The 23,637-nt window shown below is 38.2% G+C and overlaps 1 long non-coding RNA gene across 1 annotated transcript; it reads right to left on the minus strand.

The window, feature by feature from the left end:
• Positions 1–7,732: 7,732 nt before the first annotated feature.
• On the minus strand, positions 7,733–14,823 carry LOC137854449 (uncharacterized). The gene is made up of 2 exons (XR_011095176.1): positions 14,478–14,823; positions 7,733–14,363 (listed from the first exon to the last, which is right to left on the minus strand). It is a non-coding gene; the product is annotated as an uncharacterized lncRNA (long non-coding RNA).
• Between the last annotated feature and the right edge of the window lie 8,814 nt (positions 14,824–23,637).

The raw sequence follows: 23,637 nt of genomic DNA on the forward strand, positions 1-23,637 counted from the left end.
GTTGTCTATGTTTTCATCTTTTATTTTTAAATTATTATTTCTAAAGTCTAAATGTAGATCAGGTACTAAATTTATGGAAAAATCATGCTTAAATAAGCACTTTAGTTACTAAGGTTCAATAAGAGAATGTGATACAATGAGTATAAATCAGAAACCGGCATCTCTCCACAATAAAATAGGAACTGCAAAAGAAATCTTAGAATTAATATTTGTCTATTAATATAAGAAAACAATATATTTATGTCAATAGCAATGCAGAAGAAGCAGAAATATACTTGTGATCTTTCTTTGTATTTAGGAAAAGTCAAGATGGTATAGTAATATCATATGATGAAGATGAAATACATCCCTTCCCAAAGTAACTCTGGAGGTGATTAAGCAGCAACTACTAAATCTAGACTTTTTAAAATCAGTCTTGCATTCAATAATTTTAAAATAGTTAGCTGGAGAGCTCTCTAGACAATTGACATTGATTTTTCAATAAGTTTTGGAACACGAGGAAAGCTCCAGAGGATTGGAAGAAAGCTAATGGGTCAATACTTCAAAAAGGCAAGAAGGACGTTTAATTACACATCCACAACCTAGTTTTGATCCCAGGAATAATGGAACATTACTGAAAATACTGGAATGTTTGATGCAGGGTTCAGAAACTAAAAGATTCAAAATGGATAATACAAAAAATGTTAATCAATACTGATTCACTGTAAACAAAAGTTATCACTTCTCTGTTTTCCATCAGATTACATGACCAATAGCCCTGATTTCATGTCATAACTGTGATGCAACTCTTTGAAGTATAATATGTACGTACATCTAATGATTAAACATTTTATAGACAAAATGAACTAGAAGGAACTTCATGTGCTACTAATATAATTTGGCATCTCATTTTTCAAAAAATACTTTCAGAAACTGAGCAAGATCTACCCTAAAAGTAACTGAAGTCTGCCTTTTCTCCTAGGTTGTCCTAAAATAACTCTAAATCTACTTATTTTCTACCCAGTTTTTATTTATTTATTTATTTATTTATTCCTCTGGATTTACTAGGTTTTTACTCGAGCTTTTTCTTCTTTTGATTCTGCATTAGTCTCTGGTAGAACACACAAAACTGATACCTTTCCAAAGATATCACCTCATTCACTAAGTCTTTCAATCAATTTTCATACAACAGGCTCCTCAATTCACAGGCAGGTTTAGCAACATCTTTCTGATCACCTTCTACTCAAAATTCATCTTCATACCATGCATGAGAGACCATAACTGCATAAAAGTGATGGCATACCTTACATGTAGGCTTTTAAGAGATACAAATTACACTTTACATGAAGTTACACCCTTTAATATCATTCTGTTACTCAACCTTTCAAGGTCATCCAAATCTTTCCATAAGCTATTTTAATCTTCTGCATTAACAGTATCTCACATAACCATATAATTAGAATATTTCACTAGTAGACACCTTTTCAGAGCTAGTTACTAAAAGTCAGTCACCAAAACCAGTCACCTGAAAGTGAGCAAAGACGAATTCTTGATGAACTCCATAAAAATAAAATAAAATAAAAATCAAGTCTTGTAGTACCCCTTCAGAACAGTTTTGTTGCTAGCTCTCCTTTAGCTAGTTACGCAATGATTCTAAATCTCATATTCTTCAGCTTCACTAATAACATGCCTTTTAAAAGAAGAACATGTTCTTCACTAAGAACATGTCTTTCGAAAACATGTATAAAACTATTTCTTATGTATATGTGTATATATATATATATCTTTAATTGCTATTTATTTTAACATTAGCATTTTATGATATCTAGGTTAAGTAAAGTCACCATAATCTTTACTCCTCATCTTCACATAGGTACAATATTTGATATTTATTCCAATTAAATAGTATCGCCATAAACTTACACATTTTTATCATTTAAAAATTTTTGTCACTGGATTGGTTGTCATACGCAAGTTGTTTTAATGTTCGGAGATGAAGATAATATAGGAATCTTAAAAACTGTTCATTATGCAGGTAGGTTTCAACACTAATACCCCTGAGATCATTTTTTTGTCCTGCAAATTTGGTCTCTTTTTTATAAAAAATATATGTATATATATATATATATATATATATATATATATATATATATATATATGCTTTTTGCTTTTGATCCATTCTCAATAAACAATACAGCAAAATATTAATTTTATTCTGGGTCAGATCTATTCTTACTGCAATTTGTACCCATATGTCTATCTTTTTGTTGTTTTTTTTTGTTGTTGCTTTTTTTTTTAATCAAGTAACTTTTGATATTTTATTTAAATTTATTTATTGAGTTTAACTCTATTTATGTTTGCATAAGCAATGTTAAGCAATTTTTGAACTGCCAGTGGGCTTTCTGAGTACCCTTTATTTACTGGTTATTCTTCCCATGAGATTTACAGACCTTTTCTACAAGTTAGTTTGAAAGTACTTAAGTACTCCTTTTGGAAAAAAAAAAAAAAAATAGCAAAATTTTGACAATGATGAGTGATATAAATTTTGGACTCTGTCTGCATTCAGGCTCTTCAGACCAAATTGCTTAAATAGTTGTGTTAGTTTTTCAAAGCATTCCTGTTTAATAAAATAAATAAAAATATTACTTTGTTTTATTCTAGACATATATATATATTTATATTTTTTTTTGGGGGGGGGGCGGAGGCGGTCGGTGAAAGAGAGTCACAAATATCAGGGCTTAGCCATTGTTTACCAGATATAACAGTTTCTATACTGGCATTACTTCCAGTAATACTATCTCTATAAATATTTTAAAGACACTTAGTTCAATAAAGTCCACACAGTATCTACACTTCATACACAAAGGGAAAGTCAGAAGGTACATCCTCAGTAACAGAGTCTGTATTAAAAATAAAATAAACAAAACAAAACAAAACAAAACAACACCATATTGAAAATAATGTCAAACCAAGAGAGAACATAAACATCAGCGTCCTAGGCTCCCCTGTTAGAAAGTGATTTCTAAGTGAAATTCCTCGAAAATGTACCGTGCCACAAAACAAATGACCATACCCATTCTACCCTGAAAAAACTTGACGATCGTAGTGCCTAATATGCTAACGTTTACTAAGTCTCTGCTTTAATGTTGAGATCAGAAAGGTTAAACAATGCTTTAATGCACACAAAAAGAAAAGGAAAAAGTGAAACTGCTTGAATTGTCTAGTTGACACTAGAAAACAATGCTTGATTTCTAGCAATTTACCCTCAGCTGCATTCCAGTTGCATTCCACACTACTATAATTTTCAGTGTTCTCTTAAAAAAAGGAGTAGTTGAAATAATAAAATTATTAGAAGGGATTCAACATAGATTCAAAAGATTAACTAAAGGAAAAGAATCACAATTTTGTGATAGGCATTCAATTTGTTTAATCAAGAGGAGATTTGGAAGTTATTTAAACACACAGACATACATGTATATATAACAGCCTATATGGTGAGTAGATCAATCAGATTTTCAGGTAAACAATGAAAAATTTGTAAGTACAAGCAAGATGTATATAGGCTGTATATATAAAACATAATAAGTAAATTTTGAGGCATAGTAGAATTTTCCTGATTCTAATGAAATAAATAATCAGGTTAGGATTTTTTTGCTCTTTCCTTCTCACCTTCCTCTTTGATTTCCCTCTCTCCCACCATTATTTCAATTTTAGTCTTTCTATTTTATAAAAGAATGAGTTTAAGGAAGCCCTGCTGTTTCTTATGCATATGCAGTCAGGATATAACAATTGACCCTTTGGCTTTAAAAGCAATTAATCAAGTACTTTATTTTCCTTTTTTTATTGTTGCTTTTTGAACTTTGAAGTATATTGGCTTTCATGTAATTGGGGTGAGTAAGCAAATTTTAGTTGAATGCATAATGTTTCATAATGCTTGTATTATTTTTTATTTCTATTTCAGTAATTGAAAATAAAAACACATGAAGCATGTTAGGTTACTGATGGCAATAAATTTACAACTATATATATACAGCCACAAACATACACACACACACTCATATATCTGGGGGGGGGAGAAGGGAGAGGAAGCAGTATTACATTATTCTTCCCAGTAGAGAACTTTGTTATACATAAGCCAATTAATCAAAATATAATCAATAAAATTAGCAGGAAATGAACTGCTGCTTAGTTTGCTTAAAATTTTATTTTCCTCAGTCTATGTTTCCCCTCTATCCTTTCCATGGAAATGAAATGAAACATATTTCCTTGGGAAGAGGTTTCCTGGAAAAAAAGATAAATCATAAGAACAGAACTCAATATAGAGTTCGCAGATAAAGGTTAAAAGTCTACACAGAAAGTGTTACAAACTTATCCATAAAATAAATAATTATTAAATAATATTATGTAGACTGTGCAATTCTGCAGTAACTTTAAGTTGCTTTTATCTTAGTGGAGATAAAACAAACAAACAAAACACCACCACTAACAAAAAACAACCAACGAAACAAACAAACAAAAACCACTATTCTAGAATACTTATTCTCATAAGCACAGAGTTCCACCTGTATTTATTAAAAAAAATGAGTGCAGGAGTACTTATTTACAGAAGCTGATGAGCCATCTTGATTAGACCTGGAATTCCAAAGACACTGCTGCAATCAAAAACAAAAGAAACCAAACCAACCCAAAAACTAAATATACTGCCATCTTGAAAAATAGTACTGAAGATCAAACTGAAAAGAAGAAAGCACTTTCACTCTAATAATACTCAACGGTAATCAACAGACCAGGTTGCTGATAGTCAAGTCAATCACAATTTTAAGATCTCCATTTGTGGGGGGCAGAACACACCTAAAAATGAAGGTTATCAAGCGAATCAGTGGAGGCTAGGGAAAAACTGGTATTCTGTATGACATACAAAAAGGAAAGATTCACTTGCTTACCCACTACATAATGCTACTTGAAACACAACGGTTTACTTGTAAGTATATCTGCACATTACCAGCAGATATGGCACAGGACTTACAGGATATTTGCAACTTCTTGGTATAATGGTTGAAGGCCAGGTGCAAGGCCACAGTGCCATTAGGAACCTATTTTTTGTCAACTAAATGGCACAGTAGAACTTAGACATTGAAATAGTTCTCTGTGGTTCAGTGACTGAAATTATGTAGGCCTTAATTCAGTTGTGAATGCACATGCATTGTGCCATCTAAGCTCTCCTAGGATACCTAAACCTTCCATGTGGTACTGTCAGATATGATATAGAGCTGGTGGTACACCTGTACAATGCTGATGCACTAGCTTGAAGCTTAGGTAGATCACAGAATCATAGAATCATCAAGGTTGGAAAAGACCTCCAAGATCATCTGGTCCAAAACTTCCCCCTGCCAACAAAATCATCCACTAAATCATGTCTTTAAGCACTAATTTCAACCTTTCCTTAAACACCCCCAGGGATGGTGACACCACTATCTCTCTGGGCAACCCATTCCAATGCCTGACTTCTCGTTCTGAGAAGAAATTATACTAATTTCCAACCTAAATCTCCCCTGGAACAACATGAGGCCATTCCCTCTTGTCCTATCACTAGTTACCTGTGAGAAGAGGTTACTTTCTTTCAGGTAGTTGTAGAGAGTCTCCCCTGAGCCTCCTCTTCTCCAGACTCAACAACCCCAGTTCCCTCAGCTGCTCCTTATAGGACTTGTGTTTCAGACCCCTCACCAGCTTCATAGCCCTTCTCCAGACACATTCCAGGGCCTCGATGTCCTTCTTGTAATGAAGGGCACAAAACTGAACGCAGTACTCAAGGTGAGGCCTCACCAGAGCAGAATACAAGGGAATAATCACCTCTCTGGTCCTACTGGCTGCATTATTCCTGATACAAGCCAGGATGCTGTTGGTCTTCTTGGCCACCTGGGCGTACTGCCAGCTCATGTTCAGGTGAGCATCAACCAGCACCCCCAGATCCTTTTCCTCTGCACAGTTTTCCAGCCACTGTGCGCCCAAGCCTGTAGCATTGCATGGGGTTGTTGAGTGCAGGACCCAGCACTTAGCCATGTTGAACCTCATTCCATTGGCCTCTGCCCATCAATACTACCTGTCCGGGTTCCTCTGCAGGGCCTTCCTACCCTCTGGCAGATCAACATTTCCCTCCCAACTTGGTGTCATCTGCAAACTTACTGAGGGTTCACTCAGTTCACCCATCCGAGACATAATGATATTTAAGAGTGCCCCAGCACTGATCCCTGGGGAACACCACTGGTGACTGGTCACCAGCTGGATTTCACTCCATTCACTACTACTCTCTTGACCCGACCATCCAGTCAGTTTTTAACCCAGCAAAGAGTGTACCTATCCAAGCAATGGGCTTCCAGCTTCTCCAGAACACTGTGTCAAAGGCCTTGCTGATGTCTAGGCAGGCTACATCAATGGGAGCTCATCCTGCCTCATCCACCAGGTGGGTCACCCAGTCATAGAAGGATATAAGTTTGGTCAGGCAGGATTTGGCTTTCACAAACCCATACTGACTGGGCCTGATCCCCCGTCTGTCCTGTATATTCTGTGTGATTGCATTCAAGATGGCCTGTTCCATCGCCTTTCCTGGCACCGAGGTCAGGCTGACAGGCCTGTAGTTCCCCAGGTCTTCCTTATGACCCTTCTTATAGATGGGCTTCACATTAGCAAGTCTCCAGTCATTCATGACCTCTCTGGATGAGCAAGACCACTAATAGATGATGGAAAGCATCTCAGCCATCACATCTGCCAACTCCCTGAGTGCACTTGACTAGTCACGTTCCCCCCTGTGTCCAGTAAAAGATAGAGATTCTCTTTGGCCCTCCTCTTGCTGTGAATATATTTATAAAAACATTTTGTGTTATCCTTAACCATAGTGGCCAGGTTGAGCTCATAATGGGCTTTAACCTTAGAGATTTTTTCTCTGCATATGCTAGTAACTTCCTTGTACTCTCCCTGAGTTGCCTGCAGATACAGGCATTGCTCTCACTCAGTTGCGCCATTGTCCTCAATTCCAACCATGGAACTGCTCCACAATGCTCGTTTCTATCAAGTCTCATTTTATCCCCGTCCCCTTTCGTGCCAAGTTTAAAGCCCTCTCAGTGAACCTTGCCAACTCCTGGACTAGAATCCATTTCACCATTTGAGACAGGTGGAGCTCATCTGCAGCCATTTGGCCAGGTAATGAGTAAATCTCCTCATGATAAAAATAAATAAATAAATAAAAATAATAAAAAATCTGGATTGTGACCAGCCTCTCAGCCATATATTGATCAGCTGGGCTTTCCAGGTCTGCTCAGTATCCTTCCGCACTTCTGAAGGGATATAGTAAAATACCACTTGCGCTCCCACATTGACTAACTGCCCCAGTGTCCTGAAGTCCCCTCTGATAGCTTTTAGGCTTATCTCAGTGGTTTCATTGCTGCCAGCCTGAAGTTTCCTGGTAACGTCCCTGACCCAGGCCCAAGGTAGCCAGCAGACTTCTTTACGGTGGGGTCCAGCTGACATATGGGGCCCTCTGTTGCCCTCAGAAGGGAGTCACCTAAGAAAATTACCCTTCTTTCCTTCTTGGTGGAGGCAGTCTTGAGATGTGGACTTCCTTCTCCTAGACAACTTCCTGGTTGGGCCTTCCCCCACAACCTCACCACTCTGTCCCTCAGACTCCAGGGCCTCAAACCTATTGTGTAAGAGTGTGAGAAACACTCCGTAGCCAATAACTTAGGCTCAGGCGAGGATCTCAGTGAAGTAGTAATTTATTCGCGATTGCAATGGCGGGCGCCCCACAAGCAGGAGAGAGCGCATCTACTAGTTCCAAAACACAGTTTATATACCTTTTGATGGCAGGACCCTCCCCTGTTTCCCCACTGAGTGGGTAATCCAGGTTCACAATCTATCTGATGCTTCACAAACAATGCATGGCCTTCAGTTGCCGGCCTGTTAAATTTCAAATTTCTTTTGACATTTTTACTGTTTGAAGTGGTAATGTTTCTTCACTTATCTGACTTGACTTGACACCGTGATTTTCACCTAATTGTCCTAAGGAGACTGGTTGTCTGCATTTTACTAGGTCGCCTGCTAAACTTTCTTATCACTGTAAGCATATCTCAGTACCACATTCCCTCCTTCTAAACAATGTAACTCTGCAAAAACAACATTTCTATTCCCACAATTCCCCCCTTTTCTTTTTTTATAAACTGTTGATTTTTGCAAAACCTTTCTCTAAGGTGCAATTTGATAGACTTCTTCTTCTTTGCTTTCTTTGCTTTCCATCTCCTCATTATCACCTTATCTGAGTAAGGTGGTGGCTCCATGGTCATTTGTTTCAATAGTGCGGTTTCAGTTAACCACTGTACTGGTCCTCTTACACAGAGGATAATGCAGCAACCAATGGCTGTCAAAACTCCTACAACTACGATCAATGTTGCAAATACGCCTATTTTTTTTTTTTTTTTTCTGCCAATTCACTGGCAAGGGTGGTAAGCCCTTGCAATGCTCTTGTTACCGAGCCATCTGGGACACTATTGTTGGGTATAAGATTGCAACAATGGTTGCTCAGTATTACACACACAAACACACCTCCTTCCTCTGCGAGCATCATATCTAATGCTATCCTGTTTTCCCAAGCCATTTTGCTGATGGCATCTAGTTGTTCAGTGATTCCTCTCATCGCATCCTTGGTATAATTGATGAATCTCTGCTGATTATAATAGAAATAATTAATCCAATCCACATTTTTATTGATTGTTACCCACCAGAACAGTGACTCAAACCCTGCAGCAATTTGATTTCTGGCTTTATGTTCATCTGCAACTCCTCTAGGTACCCCAATAGAATCTATGTATACTCTATCATCAAATGATATTCCTAAGCCTCTTTTACTTCCTCTGGGTATTTGTGATGTTTCTCTTTCAAATGCCAGGGTGAAGGGTATAGCTAATTGAACAAGTGCACAAGTGCCTTCCCAATTAGATGGTAGGGTGGACCGTAAGATCTTCCCTCCACCATACCACCAGAGATCTGCCCTGGGGATCTCTAGTCTTGAGCAGTTTCCCATCAAGTCCTTGGTAGCACAAGGCAAATTCTCGTAGATGCCAGGTAGCACTCACACCCTGCCGTGAGAGGCAAGCTGTATGGTTACCTATAGCTGTAGAGAATGCAGGGGGAACCGTGATACTGTTATCATGCAAGGAACAGCAAAGAGAGACTTACAGGCCTCATTTCCCCAGGCAGTCTTTTCTTGGTACAATGCAATCATACATCGCACCCCTTGGGAGTCTTTGGTCCACCACCATGGGAAAGGCACTATCTGGGCAATCGGTCATCCCGAGGCACAAGCATAGCAGTAGCTACGGTTGAGACTCTGGACGGTATATTTGACCCATTCTATCCAGGCATTCACATCCCCATACCTTGTTTGAACTGACACATTTCAGAGGGCTTCCTGTTTTCTCTCCTGTTTTCTCCTTGAGTTTCTCCCTTTCTCTGATGGCAATAGAGGATTGTTTCCATACAGCTATTCTCAATCTGGCTGTTGGGTCTCTCCCAGTTATTTGTTCTCTCTGCTCAATTGTCGTTGGGCATTTAGATCTCCACAAGCTAACACTTCACAAACATCAAACGTGACAGAATGTGGTACATAACCCTCTGTCACAGTCACCCATATTTTGATGGGGTATCCCGTTTTTGCTATTATCTGCTCATGCCTTTTGCAAGTTGCCAATTGACCAAGGCCTTCTCTGAGGCCTAGAATCACTAAAAACAAAATTAGTAATCAATTTTTCCCTGTCATTATTTTTAAACCTTAGGTTTCCAAATAATTATCGATACAAAAAAATAAGATGTACACTACTACTATAACAACCCCCCCCTTGGGAGCACTGCATTTCGCTATAGGTCTGTTCTTTCTTTCAATCACAAGTCACAGTCGTTAGTTACCTGTGAAAATAAAAGGTTAGTTTACAATTGTAAGCTCTTATCCTGCTCAGAGTCCACTATGAGATTTTTCTATTCAATTTCAACTTCCAACAAGTCTTTTGTAGGAACAGCTTCCCAGGTACTAGCGTCGACGGATGCCTTCACTCGAGTATAGTGAGTCCAACCTTTTTCCGCAGTTCTTACGGCTGTTTCAGTGGTTAGTAATTGTCCTTCCCATTCAGGCCAGAGTTGACTCTTTCCAGGTCCGAATCAGGACCCGGTTTCCTGGGTGATGGTGGTGAATGGGGAATTCCAAAGGTGGGGTTTGAGCCGACAACCCACAGGTCCTGAGAAATGACAAAGAAGAGGACAACCCCAGAATACAGTTCTTAAGAAAACTCTCTGGTTTCGAATTGTGGTATCTCATCCCTTCTGCCCAGATAGGGCAATCTGAACAGCATCTCATATGGTGAAATTCCTATGGCCTTTCTTGGTGCTGTTTAAACCTGTAGGAGTAAGCATTTTACCAAAGGAAGTTGGGTTTCTAACACTAGTTTAGTTAATTGCTTCTTTAATGTCTGATTCATTAGCTCCACCTTCCCAGAAGAGGAGGGGTGCCAGGGGCTGTGAAAATCCCACTCAATCGCTAAGGCCCGCTTTAACCCTTGCAGTAAAGCTTTACACCCATCCAGACACGTGGTCAATTAGGAAAAACAAGTAACTCAGTAAAATTTACCTGTATACTTTGGAAAGGTCAAACCCCTGGCTCCCGTCCCCCTCTAGATGGGTTACAGAAGATCTTTTTATTTACCTTTTGACATATGGTACATCCTCTACATATGTGCTTCGCTAAAGTGTATATTCCTATACAGACATACTTTCGTAGCACAATATCACACGTTGCTTGCACCTCCCAATGACTTTTTTGATGTAAAACAGTTAATATTTGCCTCATTATCACTTTATTCAGCATTTCTCTCCCATCAAGGAGTATCCATTTTCTTTCAGACTTCATAGCTCCTGATTCCTTAAAAAAATCTTTCTTTTAAAACTTTTTAGTTCTTTCTTAATTTTCAACAATTCCCTGAATCCTCTCTGCATTTATCCTGTTTTCCTTCAGACATTAGATGCCTTAAATACCTGACTTCTCTTTCTCCATATTGTAATTTATTTTTCAATACTCCCAAGCCCTGCTTTCCCAGAAAGTTGAATAGCTTGTTAGTAGCTTTCTTCACAACTCTTTTCTCCTGTCCTGACAATAGAAAATGATCCACGCATTTGTTAACATTAATACCTCCTTGGGAGGTTGTAATTGCTCCAAAATCTATTTATTTTTATTTTTATTATTATTTTTTTTAGAATTTACCCAAATGGATAGGTGGCCCTGTAAACCCCTGAGGTAAAATTGGATAAATTTGTCCACCTATATTGTTGCTTCCGCCCCCATTTCAGGGTCTTTCCAGTCAGAGGTGAACACACATGTATGTTTGCTCTCAGGGCCTGAGAGCACTCCATTAATAACACTGTTATTCCAGTCTAACAATTTACTATTTGAATGCCCAATTTAATCATCAAATCCCTTCTCAACAAGTTATTCCTTGCCTTGGGTACATACAATAATTACCCAGTGATCATTTTATCCCCTGGTCTCAGCTTGGTATCCCCCAAAAGTGGTACTGTTATCCCAGTTCCTTCTGCCCCCGTCACTTTTTAGGGTTTCATTAGTTAATTTAATCCCTGATACTTTACAAGTCAGTAATGACCTAGCTGTTCCCCAGTGTATTGGGTTTGATGGCAAGGTTCGGGAGCTGTGAGTGGGGGGCGTGGGAAACTGCAGTGGCAGCCCCCGTGAGAAAAACCCAGAAGCCTCCCCGTGGCAGGTAATTCAATTCAATTTCAAACACTTTCATCCGGCCCCTAAGGGGCTCACTGCCGCCCAGAGCCAAGCCATGAGCAACACAGTCCGTGCCTCTGTGAGAGCACATCCACGAAAACAAACAAACAAAGAAACAAACAAAAACCTGCTGCTCAACAGCAGTTGGGAGAGCGAGAAGCCCCCCCGCAGACACCAAAGTCAGTGCAGAAGGAGGGGGAGGAGGCGCTCCAGGCGCTGGAGCCGAAGCCCCCCTGCGGCCGCTGGAGAGGCTCCTGGTGGAGCAGGCTGTTCCCCCCTCCCCGATGCTTGGGAAACTGACCAAACACCACAGCAAATATACCAAAACTTCTAGACTGTTACTTAGATAATGCCTACATCCCCTTTCCCTGCTCATTCAACTTCAAAACAGCTCTGTTAAATACTATATGCCACACCTTTAACCCCTTCAGCAACCCTTTTAACACTTCCTTTATCTTTCTCCAGCCTGTACTTTAATACCAGCACCAAAGGCTCAGTCAGGGTCCAACTTAATTCCATACTTTTTCCCTCCAAGATAAACAACATATCAATATAGCATATTTCATCCCATTTTCCTTCTTCCCTCCTTCTTCCACTCCAGATATTCCTATTCGAAGTGGCCAGCCTGGCCACACTTAAAACATCTTATCAAAGCCTGTCCCTGCTAGGACTCAGGCCACAACACAGGCAGCCTTCTTTGCCTGCCATTCCTTCATCTCTCTTCCTCTCCTTTCCATCCTGGCCCTGACTCTCCCTGAAGATTTTCTTCCTCTTTCTCCAACCCTTTGCCTCACTACCCGCTGCACTGTCAATACCATTAGTTTCGCTCTTTTTTTTTTTTTCCTTCTTATCTCCCCTTCGGACACACACCTCCAGGGCCTCCCGCAGGAGGGTCCCCCAGTGACTGTTCACTACATCCCCCCACCTTCTGAATCATTTTCTGCGTATTTTGCCAGGCTTTAATCACACAATGAACTTTCAAGAGCCCTTGGGTTACTGGGTCCTCAGGTCTCATCCCCAAGTACTTTCTCATTCTGACCCCAAGTCTCTCATATGATTTCTGTGTTGCACACTATTATTATTCCAGCCAGGATTGGCAAGTGGGTATTTCTGCCCTGCCGGTATTACCCCTGGTCCTGGAGGATGAGCTCTTTCCCATTCTTGTATAGCAGCTCTCCTCCTGATCATTCCCATTTCTTTCCCTGTAAACAACATACTTATAGACATAATTCCCTCCCCCAAGAGTATAAATCAGGTCATAGGAACTGGTCTAATTGTTCAACTAGGCTGTTGGGGTCCTCGAATAAAGACTTCCTCTCCTTCTTAAAAGTCCTAACCTCTCTGCTGGTAAGGAGGAGGGGGTAGTTCACCTAAGAGGATACACAGTTAGTGTTAGTACTGTTAGTATCAGGGAAGGCAAAATTCTCAATATATCTTCTACCTTGTTCTAATTCTTGCCAGAGCCTAGAGTACGATCCTTCTTTAGGGACAGTGTTAATTACAGCCCCTGTCTCCCTTCCTGGAGTGACTGCTGCTGTCACCAGTTCAATATTAAGATTACAGGGAGCATGACTTGGCTCCTTCTCTAAAAAAAAGGAATCTTCTTGTTTACACATAAATTTAAAGCCTGAATTTTCATCAGACCCGTATTTTGGCCAAAATACTGCTGTTTCCTTAATTGGTTCTTTTGTCCAGACTGATACACAATATTTAACCTTTTTAAATTATTTTTCTTTTACAATCCCTCTAATTTTGGGATTATGTTTCCAATTTCTTATCATTCTTCAGGAAGAACTATTAGTAGGCACTCCCCCAGGGATATCTCCCTGTCCCCTGGAACTCATATTTTCCCATTTTTCCTAACCCTCGCCAGTATGTGCTACAGAAATTTCCCTTCTGCAGTGTACCACACACCAACGTACTGAAAAATGGGGGTGTACCGCCAAGCACTTCCCCGTGCCAGCGTTACCGCACACCTATGAGTTTACCAGATTCCCTGGAACTCGTACTTCCCATCTTTCCTAACCCTCGCCAGTATGTGCTACAGAATTTTCCCTTCTGCAGTGTACCACACACCAACGTACTGAAAGATGGGGGTGTACCGCCAAGCACTTCCCCGTGCCAGCGTTACCGCACACCTGAGTTTACCAGATTCCCTGGTGTACTTCCAAGCACTTCCCCGTGCAAGGATTACCGTACACCAGATTCCCCTGGTGTAGTGCCAGCACTTCCCCGTGCCAGGGCTTACCATACACCAGATACCCGACCCCCAAGGCAATACTTAATATTTCTTACCTTGGTCTGTGCACAGAGTTACCGGATCGATTCTTAAAAACCCGGAGTGCCTACCTTCTTCCTTTCCCCACTACTTCATGGATCCTGCCTCTTTAACCAGTCTCGGGCCCTCTGTCAGCTCTCCGCAGAACCGCCACCGTCGATGCACAGGACCGCTGAAATCAGCGGGGCATGCCTTCCTGCTGCTGCGGCGGTGGGGCTCCCCAGTAGGTGACTGGATCCCGGACGAGCCCCCAAATTGTGAGAAACACTCCGTAGCCAATAACTTAGGCTCAGGCGAGGATCTCAGTGAAGTAGTAATTTATTCGCGATTGCAATGGCGGGCGCCCCACAAGCAGGAGAGAGCGCATCTACTAGTTCCAAAACACAGTTTATATACCTTTTGATGGCAGGACCCTCCCCTGTTTCCCCACTGAGTGGGTAATCCAGGTTCACAATCTATCTGATGCTTCACAAACAATGCATGGCCTTCAGTTGCCGGCCTGTTAAATTTCAAATTTCTTTTGACATTTTTACTGTTTGAAGTGGTAATGTTTCTTCACTTATCTGACTTGACTTGACACCGTGATTTTCACCTAATTGTCCTAAGGAGACTGGTTGTCTGCATTTTACTAGGTCGCCTGCTAAACTTTCTTATCACTGTAAGCATATCTCAGTACCACATTCCCTCCTTCTAAACAATGTAACTCTGCAAAAACAACATTTCTATTCCCACAAGAGCACCTGGGAAGGCAAGAAAGGTAGGGAGGGGGCTTGCCTATGATGCCAAGCAGGGACCTGTTTTCATTCATCTCCATCTTTCAGGTCCCCTCCCTCTGCACGAAAGCAGCAGGTCAGGGGTCCACCACTATTTGGGGCATTTCACCCCAGTTCCTTTCTCTCAGGTATGGCAGGGAGTTACTCCACTAGTCTAACTCCTGCTCACACTCCCTGAGAGTCCTTAATCGTTCCACCTCCTCCTTGAGCTCTGCCACCAGGCTGATCACATCCTCCACCTGCTCACACAAACAATATCTTTGTCAGCTTCCATTGGTAGCAACAGGCTGGGGAGAGGGGGGTAGGGTTCCGCTCCAAGGATTTCTGGGCCCTGAAGGCTCCCCGGTCTGCCCTGTGTGGCCTTGAAGCAGAAACCGCTCTGCCTGCTGAGATCCCTCACTCTGCTGCAGGATGCATCTGCCTTGGAGTCAGTCACCACAGCAGAATTGAGTCAAATGTCTTTGCCTGCACATGCAAATATGCAGATACAACATCTATGCTATGTTATCTTCAAACTGATGTAGAAAAGACATCAATTACCAATTACTTGGTGCCAATAATTGATAAATTATCTTACTTTTTTTTTTGTTTGTTTGTAAAATAAATAAATAAATAAAAATAAAATAAACCCTCATTTATCTGAATTAGTCTAGAAATCAAACCGGTTTGAGAACTTCTTCCTTAGGGGAAAGTAATGAGAATTGAAGTTATAATTAAAATGCTCAGAAAGCAAAATGTGTATTCATTTTTAAGAACTGTTTAAGGTAGAAGATACTAGAAGAGGCAAATTGTCTATTCTACAAGTAGAATTTAATTATTTACAGGTATTGGATGGTGTTTTATTATTGGATACTGCATGAAACAATAAAATATATAGTCTCATTTCAAAAATTTTGTAGAAGTTTTTCAATATTTGATTCCTATAAATAACATACAAAGCACTCATGTTTATAAAAAAACAATCCGGCATGTAGATTTAATATATTTCTATTATGTATATATAATAATATAACAACAAGATAATAACATTAAAAAATAATATAATAATCAATGACAGTCATCTGAAGGTCAAATGGATAATGAAATGGGAAGGGTAAACATTCAGGTCTTAAAAGAATTCCTTAAAAGGATTCCAAGGACATTTTGGACTGTAATGCACTTTATACTAATAGTGTTTTCTCTAATATCATGTCTCTCCTTAAGTATATCAAGTAATTTGTTAAAAGAAAAATTTGAAATATTTTCTCTGTGAGTAATACAAAATTTGTAATATTTGGTATACTATTAAAAGTTTCCATTATGAAACAGCACAGTAGAGAGCTCAATTAGCAAGACAAGCGTGGGACAAATAACTTATTTCGAATAAAAGAAAAGAACAACACATTTTTATTTCATAATGACAAATTGCATTACAAATGTTAAAAATATGGAATATTTGTATATTTAAAATATATATGAATCTAAAATAAAGGTGAAACAGTTGTCTTTTAAAACAACATGTAACCACTACCAACACAAAAATTCAATTTCAGATAGGTTTCCAAATGTGTTTTGTTGTTGTTGTTGTTGTTTTAAACAAGCTCCAATATTATACACATAACACCACCAACAACAAAAAAGTAAATTTTAGCAAAATCAGCAGTAACATCAGATTTATGCTACTCAAATAAACTCTGTATCCTGCAGACACCACAGAAAATTACAACAACAAAATTGTATTTATAAGTTTTCTACACACTCACACCTTTTAGGAATAGCAGCTGAGTTTGTAAAATCTAAAAGCAGCTACTTTAGAATGTCTTGTCTTTCAAAGGAACTCTATGAAGTAAGAATAGTAGCATCTGCTGATCAATAATTAGCTGCTACTCTCACAGAGTACTTTTAATCTGCTGGCTAATTTAGGACATCTGCAAGATTTAGAACTCCTGGATGGTTCTTAGTCATGTTTCAGATGACGGTACTGGTACTGTTGCTTGTGATTTACATACTTATATATGCAGTATTTACTATTTTGTGCAATCTCCTCCTTATTAGAAAAAGGTTGCTAAATAGCTCTACGCATGTTTTAGAAAGCAGCCAGATGGAGTGTGGGGGGGAGGGAATCTTTACTCATGCTGTTAAAGCATGACAAGAAATTATACACTTGGAAGTGGAAAGTGTGGCTTTCAGAATCTCAGATTGTAGGCATAGACTTTTATCTTTATTTTATGCTGATAAAAAGATTAGTTATATAAATGGTCATAAAATTATAATTAAGTTATTACTGCTTGTCCCTGTATTCTGTATGCTTTGTTTCTTTATTCTTGCTTCATTCCTCAAAATACAGAACAGTGGACACATGTTAGGTGTTCATTAATGAAAGACAAAAGATTATTAAATGATAGAGGAGAATCTGTGTCTACTTGAACATTTTCCACAGCAGTTAACCATCTCACCTCAGCAGCTTCACTGATTTCAGAGTCTGTTGACATTCTTTTTCAGGGTCAGGAATGCAGGGTTCAGCTAACAATCTAATTTACTTTAAAAACAATATTGAGTGTTTTACTCATAAAAGCTGGCTTCCATAATTAATTGTTTCACAAAGCACTATCAACCTATTCTGAAACTCATTGGATGACCAATTATCAATTTAAATCATCAAGTGTGTAGGAAAACTTAGGGGAAGACAAGAAAAAAGTAAGTATTTTGTTGTATGGTGTTTTCAGAGGTTGTTGGGAAACATTACTGGATGGAGCAGGAAATACATGGAGAGTGTGATTTCCAAAGAGGTGCAGGCAAATGAAGAACAAGAAAAAACAAACAAACAAACAAACAAACAAACAAAACTAAGGTTTAATATATATATTTCTTACAGAACACAGGAAGCCAAGATTCTTTACCTCCTGAGCAAATGGGCCAGTTCAGTGGCACTTCCTTATTCTGAATTGATAGTTAACGATAATAGCAAATTTTCATTTTTTTATTTTTTGCCTAAAAATACAGGTACAAATGCTTCTTTAAATATATTTATACTTTATATATCCTTATATGCTTTATTATTTATATACTACATACTATATATATATATATCACAAACCAGTATAGTAGGTGTAGTTAACTACCTTTTATCGGTGATAAGGACAAACAAATCAAAAAAAAAAAAGTTACAGGAAGGCTAGATGAGCCTTCTAGAAGAGTTTGAATGCAGATGCATTGAAATGGATTCTAGGATTCTACATGAGTGCCTTTTGTCTGTTTCTCTATATAAACATACATGAAAAATGTTTGGGAACACATAGGGTGAACTGCAGTTAGTGTGGGGTTTGTGTCTCAGGAGCATGGTAGATGAGAAAACAGAAGACAGAGAGAAAATGGTTGTGAAATGATTGGGTATGTGATGCAAGAATTAATCAAAGTGGAACAAAATATTAAGCGATAACCAAAGCATTTATAAAAATGACCCAATTGCTATCATAGAATGGAACAATATCTCTTATTTTATTGATATATTTTAAGTATTGATTTAAGACTTCGACTTAGCTAAATACATAAGGAAGAATTTCACACATCACCCTTCTTTTCGGGCAAAAAAAAAATAAAAAAGAACCCCAGGAACCCATTATGTCAAATCTGGTGTTGAAATAAGTTAATATAGAGGTAATACACCTCATAGAACTTGGTTTTGAACTTGCAGTAACATTAATCTCCTGAAATTATTTGCTTCAGTGAATTGATTCCTGTGCAAGAATGAAACAAGATAGGTCTTAAGGAATTTTGAGATTATCAAATGAGATTAAAAAGAAGTTGCATGCCTCAAGTGAAACAAAAGGCTATTTTTTCCATAGACCAAAATAAGTTCATAATGTGAAAACCCCAAGAAAAAAAGGTTTTCCTTATCATCGATATTATACTGAGGGCTAGTTGATTTAAGTTTTCCTTACCCAAAATAGGGAAGGAAAAAAAGAAATAAGGAAGGAGAGAGAACAAAGAAAAAGACTTTAAAAAAAAATAATAGTATAATTCCCTGTATAAACTAGGACTAACATCTCATAATTAAGGTGTTTTGTTAAAAAGACCAGAACAAATTACAATGAAAATCAGATTCTACTTCATTTTTCACTAGGGAAGGTTCAAGCTGGATATTAGGAAAAGGTTCTTCTGTTGAGGGTGGTCATGCACTGAACAGGTTACATGGCACCAAGCCTGTATTTAAAGTATTGATTTGGTATGATACAATTTAAAGTATTGATTTGGGGGAGGTTGTGTGTGGAGCCAGAAGTTGGGCTCAATGATCCTTGTGTGTCACTTCCATCTCAGGATATTCTATGATTTTTTGAGTCTTAACTTGAGTCTATGATTTGAGTCTTACTTTGGCTTTTTGAGGTAAAATGTATGTCCATCTCTTCCTTGTTTCTTGTGCAAGTCAGAAAGATCTTGTTCTTGGAAATGGAATTACAATTCTATGATTTTCCCACCTGAATATCTGGTAAATCAGACTTAAATAAAAATGTGATCCTATCAAAAAGGTTATTTTTAATGAACAGTTTGTATAACAATATGCTTTTCTTTTCTCATTGCACAAGACAGAAGAAACAGTTTCACTTCAAAACTAGCTTTTCTTGCTTTTTTTTTATTATTATTTTTTTTTGGGCGGGAGTGTACTTTCTAGCATTTGGAATTGTTAAGATTAGGGCTGTTATACATCTCAGATGTTAGAATCCAGTTATATATTTCGGTATGGCATTTAAGACAAAGGCTCTAAAATTAAATTTAATTAAATTTTAAACTAAATTAAGTTAAAGACCAAAATTAAATTTGACAAAATACTGTAGAAGGCAGTTAAAATTCAGTTCACTTTTAAGGTTTCATACTTTTGTTTTTAGTTTACCTACAAGCTTTAAGCGATCTCTAGTATAACAGCTCAGATACACTGGGTTTTATTTCCAACAGCTAGAAGTTTGCTACTTGTGAACTTGTTAATTTGCCATTAGTCTTTCCTGAAAAATCTTAAAGCTATTACTTCCCATATTAATCAAATTAGCTTTGAGCAGGAAGAACAAGGTTCGGTAAGGCTAATATTGTTAAACATAATTTTAAAATGATTTTTATGTATCTGTTACTGAACTTGCAACCTTCAAAATCACTGTTCTGTTGTATCTTATCCACAGGGCCCCCACAGCTTTGTAGAAACTTCAGTTTAATATTCATATTTTCCAGGTGCACATGAAGTTTTTCTGTATGTAACTAGAAATACTACAGTTTTGTTATGGCTCTATTACTCATTCTGAGTCTGTGGAGGCATCAGATGTGGGAAACACCAATAGTTCGCTTCAACAGGCATCCCGGTTCAACATTGTGATTAAAAATAGGTATCTAGCAATTTTTCATAATTACTTGTTCGAAACATCAGAAAAACAAGATGAGAATAGCACATTGAAAATCATCTAAATCTCACCCAAATCCCCCCAAAAAGCAGTCATTCCTTAGCAAAGACCTTGGAAATGTCACTGCACCTAATTTTTCATACTGCTCGTGTGTGAAAACATTTTCTAAGAATATAAATTTTATTTACAAATAAATATATCTAGCAATGCTTACTACAGTTATTATAATAATAACTATTACTAATAATATTGTAATAGTAAAGTAATATTATTCTAATATCTTTAATTTTCATGTTATTTAAGACTATAAATTTCTGGACCTTAGAGGTACCACAGCTGGATCAATTTTTCTGCATGAAAGATTACTCACTGTAAGACTCTACTCTCACTAGATCTCAGAAATACCCATATGTAAGCACTAAATTGGCTGAAGGTATAAAATTTTCTGTCTCTTGTGGTATATTAAACTGAAACACTTCATTTTAATTAAAAAGTAGATTTAAAGTCAAATGTAGGACAGGGTAACAAAGAGATCTGTCTTGTTTTAAAAAGTGTTTGAACTGAAGTGTTAAAACCAAAATAAGGCATATGTAGAATCTGAAATTAAGAATAACTAAAAGTAAATGACAGATAAATTACAATAGTAGATATCCCATGAGGGCAAAGAAAACATAAAATAGCAGAGCAGCAGAACTATTGTAAATGTATTTTTTTTTAAGTTTTAATTTAAATCCAGAACATATTTTTGAGTCCTTAGAGTAACAAAATGCCTTTTGTTTTTATAAATGACAGCACAGCAGCACAGCTCTATCTCTGCTTCCTGAAAATATTAATTGCAGATGACATGAAAGGAAACTTTGTAACATATTGTAAAGAACAGCCTATTAGAAGTCTTTTGACTTGTGCTTTTTTGTAGTGACCAATTTGAAGGGGGCAATCTATGTCCCCATCTATTTGGCTTGGTTTCTGTCCTTGGTGTTTTGTTTATTATCATTATCATAATAATAATCACTATCATTATCATTATTATTCAATGTATTGATATTAATAATTTTTGTTTGTTTGTTTGTTTTTTCCTTCCTTCCTTCCAGTGTGTGCTTGCAGCCCAGAGGGCCAACTGCGTCCTGGGCTGCATCAACAGAGGAGTGTCCAGCAGGTCAAGGGAAATGATTGTACCCCTCTGCTGTGCCCTTGAAGGGTAATTTTTTTTAACCTAAAAGATGGGAGATTCAGATTAGATATTAGGAGAAAATTATTCACTTAGAGCATGGTGAGGCACTGGAACAGGTTGCCTGGAAAAATAGTGGATGCCTCATCCCTGGAGGTGTTCAAGACCAGGTTGAATGGGGCTTTGAGTAGCCTGATCTAGTGGGTGGCATCCCTGCCTATGGCAGGGGGTTAGAACTACATGACCCTTCTCCTCTCAATATACTTGTAGAATATAGCCTGAGCTCATGTCCACAGTACTGAGAAAGCTGTGCTCCTTAATTCAAGAACAGTAAATGTGTATAGGGTTTCGCTAAGTTGGAGTTAAATTTATTTATTTATATCAGCCTTCATGTTGCTGTATTTTAAATTTATATCCAAAACAGTGCTGATAACTCACTAATGCTTTGAGTATTGCTGAACAGCACTTGCACAGCATCAAGGCTTTCTCTGCTTCTAACTCTTCTACCTCCATCCAAGTAATTGACTCGACCAGCTAACATCACAATACCAAAGGGATATCCTATATCATGTAATGTCATGCTCAGCAATAAACTTGGGGAGTTTTTCCAAAGCAGCTATTACTTAGTAACTAGCAGGGCATCAGTTTTTTAATGGTGGGTGATTGTTTCTGCATCAGTTGCTTTTTTTTTTTCCTTTTTTTTTTTTTCCCTTCACTTATCAATTTGTCTTTATCTTAACCCATTAGTTTTTGTTTTTCTTCTTGTCATTGTGTTTTGTTTTGTTTTGTTTTGTTTTGTTTTTCTCACTTTTCCTCTTCCAATTCTTTTCCCTATCTCACTGGAGGCAGAAGTGAGTGTGTGACTGAGAGGGGGCTTACATGTCAGACAGGGTTAACCCTTCACAAAATACTAGACCTCAAGGGAGAAACAATAGTAGGCTCGTCTGGCTGGAAGAAAGATGTAGAAAGGGTGAGTATGGAAAAGCTCAGAAGTATAAAAGAGTTATACTTGTTAGAATCCCAAAGAGGAAAATTATAGAAGCATAAAAAATATAGACAGGCAAGAATTAGAAGCCTGGAGAGGGGACATTGGCAAAGGAAAGAAAGGTTGAAGGAATCTGTGATTTAACCTGCAATCATCTGGGACAATTAGTTCAGAAGAGAAAAGCATCCAAGCTGGGAGAAGGGAGAGGAACTTACTGAATTCCATCCTTGAGCTCTCAGGAGAAACTTGTGAGAGGTTGGTGAGATTTTTCACAGCTAATTTGCCTTGTCTAATCTTCCCTCCCTTGAGTTGATAGCTATTTCTATTCCCATGGATTCCTCTACTAGCTCACGTAATACAGATGTATGTTATGCATCTGACCATCTTTATGATTCATCAGTGTCAAGAAGATAGAAATCCCATAGTTGCTTGTTTGCTTTCTAAAAAGTGACACCTTTGCAAGAAGAGCATTTTGATTTTCAAGTCAAGCACTTGGAGGTCTATAGGGCATTAATTCAACACCCTTGTTCATAAACACTATCAATAAGTGTTAATGATGCAGTCATCGTTTTTACCATATAGCCTGCATACTAGTCAGTTCTGGGAACAGAGCTACATCAGGTATCAGTCCAGGTTACATTGTTTATATAGTTAACCCCCCATGCTCCAAATGGTTCCAGTATCACAAAGGAAGTGCCTGAACCCTTCAGAATTGCTAGCATTTAATTCACACAACTTCTTCATATTCAGAAACCACAACTGAACCTTCCCAATCTGCTTGGTGGGTGAATCATAAAATGTCTTTAGTTGGAAGGGATACTCAGTCTAACTCTATGATGAAGGGAAGGCAGTAGATATAATCTGTCTGGATTTTAGTAAGGCCTTTGATGCTGTCCCTCACAGCATCTATCTGGACAAATTCTCAAATAATAAATATGTTCATTCTATGCTTGGTGATGAACTTGCACAATTATAGAGTTCAAAGGGTTGTTGTGAATGGGGCTGCATCTAGCTGGCAGCTGGTAACTAGCAGTGTTCTCCAGGGCTCACTTTTAGGACCAGTTCTGTTCACAATTTTTATCAACGATATAGATGCAGGAGTGCAAAAAATATTCATCAATTTTGATGATAATCTTAAACTGTGAGGTTGTATTGGGCTTACATGGCAGGGTTTTGGCAGCAGGGTTCTGCAGAGGTGGCAGGACTCTGGAGTCTGGATTCTGAGAGATAAGTCCAAAAGCTGCCACATGTTAGAGTAGAACCAGTA

Source organism: Anas acuta, chromosome 3 (genome assembly GCF_963932015.1).
Source record: "Anas acuta chromosome 3, bAnaAcu1.1, whole genome shotgun sequence".
NCBI classification, from domain to species: domain Eukaryota; kingdom Metazoa; phylum Chordata; class Aves; order Anseriformes; family Anatidae; genus Anas; species Anas acuta.